This window comes from Pleuronectes platessa, chromosome 18 (genome assembly GCF_947347685.1).
Source record: "Pleuronectes platessa chromosome 18, fPlePla1.1, whole genome shotgun sequence".
Taxonomy (NCBI): domain Eukaryota; kingdom Metazoa; phylum Chordata; class Actinopteri; order Pleuronectiformes; family Pleuronectidae; genus Pleuronectes; species Pleuronectes platessa.
This window is the reverse complement of record NC_070643.1, coordinates 4,787,710-4,794,877: the sequence shown is the minus strand read 5'-3', so window position 1 is coordinate 4,794,877 and position 7,168 is coordinate 4,787,710.

Below are 7,168 nucleotides of genomic sequence, written 5' to 3'. Positions count from 1 at the left end.
ACATGCAGCAGCTCCGCAGGCTGGGCTGTAATTACTACTGTGACACTGACAACCAGGTATACAAGAGGTCATCTTTTAAATGTCACAAGGCTTTTCTCCAGACTTCACAGCTGACCTTAAAGCACAAGAGGGAAATTAAACTAACAACAGAACCCAAAAAGACACCATGAACTCAGACTGACATGAGCCGAACTTGTAATTGTTTCATATTCATTTCTTTTCCGTTTTTCTTAAAGCATTTCTGTCCTATTGTTTTTATTGAAGACTACAGGTGTAACATCAGTGGAGACCACATTTGTCTGACCACTAAGATATTTTTGCACAATATTTGTAAATAAAACTGACTCTGATATAAGTTATATTGTACTGATATTGATATAGATGTCTTTCTCTTCCCTGCCCTCTTGTGCGTTGTTTTGTCCTCGTGTGATTACTTGTTTCTAGACTCTACTTCATTCAGTCACCTCCAGTAATATAATGCTACACCTGCACTCTCTTCTGTACCTGCACTGCTCATATCTTTTGCACGTCAGGATTATCACGTCCCTGCCTGCAAATGCAAATTCCAGCCAGTTTCCACCTTGATTGGAACCCTGAACAGATTTATCCTCTGTCCACTCAGCTCAGGAATGTGATTCAGAGCTGCAGGGTTTACATCTTGCTCCACATGAGTCATTCTTATAAGTATTAACAGTAAACATCTTAAGATGACATCAGTCTTAGTGTTAGCTTTTGCTCAGAAATTGCTTAGCCTCAAAGTTAGGGTTAGTCATTTGTTTCTGAAACACTTGTTACGCGTTTAAATCCTCTCCACGACCTGACAGCCATCAACAAATAAAGCTGGTGTCTCTGGCCAGTTTCGTAAAAAACATGACAAGTGATTTCATATGTACCTGTCTATCACTAGCTGGCCTGTCTCCCTGCGTGCAACCTGCTTGTCCTCTTACTTCAGGCGGAGAGACATGCACCTCTGAAGCAGAGACGATATCCAGGAGTTAAAGAGCCGGTCACAGAAAAGTCAGCATCCAGCTGACGGCTCATAGGTATTGGGTTTTAGCTTTTCCAGGATTACCAACCCTAGCTTTAACAAGACTAAACTACTAACACCATCCAATAAAATATGATAGATGATCATATAAACTGTGTTATTATATCCCAACAATAGTAATATAAACATATAATACATCATACATATAATTCAGGTTAGGATCTCTTTTGCAGCCTTGGCAGAAATACAGATTCATCAGACCAGGCTACGTTTTTCAGAATTTAACTGTCCAGTGTTGGTGAGTCTGTGTCACTGCAACTTCACATTTCTGGTGCGATGTGTTGTTCAATCTAAGATTCTTTTCTGTTCACCATAGTTGTGAAAGAAGTGTGTGACAGTGACAACCTTTCCATTAGCTCTAACCTCTCGTCCTTCTGAGGAAAAACTGAAAAAGACTGAAGTGTGAGAAAATGCCCAGACCACACTGCCTGCATGAGCAGCTCTGTTATTATGTTCTATTTTGTAAAGTCGTCTCCTGCGTAGATGTTGCCTGCCATGTCACAAGAATTCCACTGCTCCGATGACGCTGTCATTGGTGCATGTGACAATAAACTTTGATTTGATTTGATTTTGTGTGTCTGCTGTGTGTCCCGGGGCCGTCAAACATGCCCGTACAAAAGAAAAGAAGATTTCCCTGATTCTAAGTTTAATATGGACATTGACTGAAGTGCCTGTTTAATCAGGTAAATGAATGAGACTGGGACTTGAACACAATCATATTAAGAATTCAATGAGGGAACTTCCTCAAAGTGAGACGATTTAAAGTTAATGAATTATTCTTAGTGTGTCCTCAAACAGCAGCGCCCCCTCTGCATGCAGATGTAACTGGGGAACACAAACGTCAGTGAGATAGTGGTAGAAGCTGAGTCTGATTAACTATCATTATGTCTTAGGGTTAGAATCAAGAGGTAATGTAATTTTCAGCAGATTCAAATAATGTATAAAATCAAACCTGACAAGTTTTTCTGTTACTGAGCGTCTCATGAGCAGAACGAGCAGAACTTTATTGCTGCTGACAAAGTCGTCCGCTCCGGTGAATGAGCACTAGTTTCTGTTGAAGCTGCCTTTGGCTACAAACGCCTCTTTTATCTCTTTTCTCCCCACAGTGCGGTTCTGCATCTGCTGCCAACAGACGAATCCTGCTTTGGTCCAGACAGATGCCAGTGAGACAAACTAGATCTGCCCTGGGTTATCCCCACCACCTGCAGCGCTGGAAATCTGTTCCAAGAAGGTCTCAGTGTCTTCTGCTGTCCCATAGGTGGGGGATGAGACAGCCTGCTTCTAGGCGTGCCAAGTCAGTGGCCTGAGGGCTGGACAGGCTGCCAGGGCACGTATGACCCCTGTGTTCACTCATACTTCAAACACATCATAGTCTCGGAAACGAATTGAGCTGGAATGAATTGTTCACGCAGTGAGAATGAAACAGTAGAGAAGTTGCTGAAAATCGTAAAAAACAGTTTTTGTCTTTACAAAAAACTCCCAGTCACTCAGAAGATGATCAAACACCATTTTGTAGCAGTGTTTTGGTATTTTGTGGTTTTACTTTTTAGTGTGACATCCCCAGCCATTCTGTTGTGCTACATCTTCCACAAGACATCCCCAGCCATTCTGTTAACTTCTGTCTCCCAAACCAAATCACTCCTGAGATGCTCTGTCCTGTGTGTGCGTATGTGTGTCTGCATCTGTCTGTGTGTGTGTGTGTGTGGTGTGTATTACTCATGTTGTGGCGACATAAATCTGTGTCACAATCACATTATGGGGTCTTGTCTTCTTTATGGGAATAAAAACCAAGTCCCCACAGGGCTCTCCATCAGTATTCCGCCAACCAGCGGGGAAAAGATAATCCGCTTCTTTAATTGTTCCTGACGGTTCAGCACTTTTGTAGTTAAAGGTAATTTGAGGTCATTTACTTTTATGGACAGGAAGCAAGTCTGATAGACTATTTGTGTTGAAAGCAGGTGTAAATAATTCAATGACTGCAGTCACTGTCACATGACTGTTGTACTCATGTGACAGATGGCTGTTTTCATTTGTGTTCACAGTTTAACTCAGATGCTTCCGCTGTAAAAATTGCAATGTGAATAAAGAGTATTCATTCATTCGTTAATTAATTAAACGCATAACCATCTGCGTGATGTAGATGAAAATGTATCTCCAAGTGGAATTTTAATGCTTACTGCACAATTATCAACTTACAGACACAGTGTTTTATGAAGTCGCCCTCAGTCGTCTCATGAGCACATGGCCATCAGTCCTTTAGCTGATATTTATGAAACATTGAAGACGACTCTCCACTCTCCTCTGGACTGGACAAACTCTCAGCAGAGCAGAGATGTTTCTCTATTATCATGCTCACATAGTTTTGGAGCAGAGGGCATTGGTCAAAATATATCTGCATGGAGAATTGCTACTTGTTAATAAAAAATACTTTCAGTTAGAAGCAATACATTTTGTTCAAGCCCCAGCCTCAAAGCTGCCCGACTCACAGCTACCCCCTGGCCTCCAACCCATTTCTCCCTGTGCTCTGAGGGAAAAATCTTCTATTCCATTCTGCACTTCAGCTGTCTCTGCAACATTTAGCCAAACAAGCATCTTACCAGGATAACATATCTATTGGAAAATATGAAGACATGGTACTTCAATATCCACCATCTCCTGCCCTGAATTGATGTGCATATATCAAGCAAAGAAATCTCAGGAGCAACTGAGAATCTTATTTACTGAGACCGCTTCTCTCTGATCAACCTTGATCAGCTGGCCCCATATTATCTCATCGTCTAAACTTGTATCTTAGTTCCCATTCCAACAAAGTTCCTTAAAGAAATTCTGCCTTTATTAAATTATACTTTAAATGGTTTTAAATTTATATAGCGCTTTTCTAGTCTTGATGACCACTCAAAGCGCTTTACAGTACAGTTTTACATTCACCCATTCACACACACATTCATACAGTGCATCTATTTGCAGCACTTTGTTATTCTATTGGGGGCCATTCAGGGTTCAGCATCTTGCCCAAGGACACTTCGGCATACAGATGGGTCAGACTGGGGATCGAACTGCCGATCTTCAGGATGGAGGACGACCACTCTACCCCTCAGCCACTGCCGCCCAATACTCAATACAATCAATCTATTGTTATTATCAGGATATGTACAACAGACCTTTAAGCTTGCTGTAATTAAATCCCTTCTTAAAAAAACCATTCTGGACCCAGAGGTTTACAGACGGTCAAAAATCCTTGAGTAAGTTGTAGCCAGGCAGCTGGGAGAGTTTCTCCTTCCCAATGAACATTTTTAGTCATGGTTAAAGCTCATCACAGCATGGAGACAGCCTTAAGAAAGTCACAAAGAAACAAAGGCACTTTGCTCCCAGAATTCAGTCTTACTTATCATCCCTAGTGTCTAAAAGTACAACAGAACCAGAGCTTTCAGCTATCCAGCTTGTCTCCTCCCATATGGAAAAGAAATAGAAGAAACTTATAAAAAAATATATATCTTTCCATCACCTCCAGTTTATGTTTCATGTATTGTGCATCATATAAGTCATATATGATTTACTCCTGAAAGTGGCCACTTTTGCATTCTTTTCATACAAGATAATAAAAAGAATTGCGTAAGAATCATGTGAGAACCATGTATGTGGAAAATAAGGAAAGCACACATCAACGTATGTTTTTCATACATGTTTCATATAATTTTTGCAGTTTTTTTTACTATGCCTGTTATAAAGACATATACTTTACATATATGAACAAATACCATTACATGTAGGTTTTCTGTATGTAAAGTGAATATTTTTTCCAGGGAAATTATACTGTCTTTATATGTTTCATATAGGTTTATTAAATGGCATCTAATAAAAATGTCTATAAAAACATATTGGAATATGTACCATTACATATAGATTTTTTGTATGTTAAGGGAAGTCATTTGCAATACAATTATCAAAATTACATACTTTTTTTATGATTATTTCATACAGCTTCATATAAGTTTCTATCATAAGAAACATGTAACTCACATATGAAAGTGACGAAACTTCATTTGTCCCTTCACTACTACAATACTACTTTCTACCATTCCAGCTACATAACTGCAGTCTATAAATGCTTTCAATATCTGTAATGCTGCAAAAAAATGGCTGCTAGGCAAACTTTTTATTTAATGGACTTTATTTGCAGTGAACTGATATTATAGTGAACATCAACATGGGCAAAACTAGGGAGGGATAAAAACCTGCCCACTTAAAACAATTTCCCTCTAACAGGTAAAACCTGGCTACAAATGTGACACTGTAACAGTAACAGTAACAGTTACTTCCAGGTGGATAATGATTGTGGTGTGGTTTTAAGGGGGTGTTGTAACAGAAACAATTTTACTTTTGGCACGGAGCTCTGTGATCTTGGCGTTGATTGTGCTGCCAATGCTGGAGGGCTGGGTCCCAGGCCACCTCTCAAGCGTTGCACCTATATATTATGAACACAAGAATAGGGGGAAATGGAAAAGAATAACAGTACAATTATTGATCTTGAAGCAACCAATAATAAAGATACATGGAGAACTTAACTAAAAAGAAATACATCACACTGTATGACCTTTGATAAAGAAATGCCTCTATCAAATGCAAGATTATACTTCAGACTGAAAAAAACTTATTTTCCTAAATGTGTTCATTTGTTTATTTGCTGTTGGACAAAAAAAAAAAAAAAAAGATTTCAGAGGCACTTGAAAGAGCAGAGAAAGTGGTAGCCTACAATAGCATGTCATGAGAGGACCAATATTACACATATGCATATAAAGAAAGAAAAGGAAGAGCAGACAGTATTCTATGAATTAGGTTCTTCCATTTGACAGAGGCATTTTTTTCATTAACAGTTATAGATATAAATGTTGGGTAGATATGTTCTCCATGCCTGTCATAAAATTTAACACAACTGCCACTAAAGTCTGACAATGTAGAATGCTGGTAAGGTGTATGACTCCATACATATTCCTCGTCTGAAATCAGCAACAAAAAAGCATGGACTATTGTCAAAACACATACCATAAAAGGTTGAAAACTTACTGTAAATAACATCCAGTTTACGTTTGTCCAGAGGTAGACGAGCATCTCCTCTGCCTCGTTTCCCCCCTCGAAGATTGCTCACCAGCAGTATCTCCACTGGGAAGACTGCTGTGAGCAGATGCCTCACAAATACTGTAGCCGAATTTGCATTGACTGCATAGGCCCACGCCAGTTTCTCTACCATGCCTCCAGTTCCAGGATGGATCTCCATCTATTTAAACAAGGAGACATGATGAGTATTTAGGGTTCAAATATAATTTGCTCACCCCTAGAGACTGAAGACATTAAAACAAGACTGAAGACATTAAAACAAAAATTAGATCTGTACATGTACATCTGAGAGGCAGTAGATCCAATTTATGCACTGTATTTATTTATTCTTTAAAAATATATTACCTTAGACGATGGAATGATAGACTCTGATGTGGAGCTGGACAGTGAAGATCTGGGGAGGGACAGCAGTGAATCTGCAGATGATGAACCAGGCCTGGACTGCGGAGAACTTTGGGGGGGCAGTCGTGGTGTGGTCAGCTCCGAACTGGATCTCTTAGGAGGTTCAGCCAAATCAATTACATTCTTCATGGTCTTTAGGAGTTCAGGCACATCTATCCACAGCAGATCGCAAACAAAAATGGAACATCATTTTTTAGTACAATGTAAAGTAGGCTAAAGTGATTTTTTTTAAAGTGTTTTGGTTGTCTAATTGTTAAATAACTGATAAGAATTGATACCTTGGACAAGCAACTCCCTCAAATTGGCATTCTCTTCTTTCAGGTCTTGGATCTCCCGCTTTAATTCAACCACTGTCTTTGGCAGACTTTTATCATTATGAATGACTGAGGGCGGTGAATCACTATACATTGCAAGGAATTCCTCTGCAGGGTCTTTCCTTGTGAGATCCTTTGACTTCTGGGTATACAGACAGACAGAGAGAGAGAGAGAGAGAGAGAGAGAGAGAGATCTGACATTCGATTTACATGATACAACTGAAAAACATGGTCACCTCAAAATAGCAAATAGATGTCACCTTGACTTGCAATGACTGAGTCAGAAGAG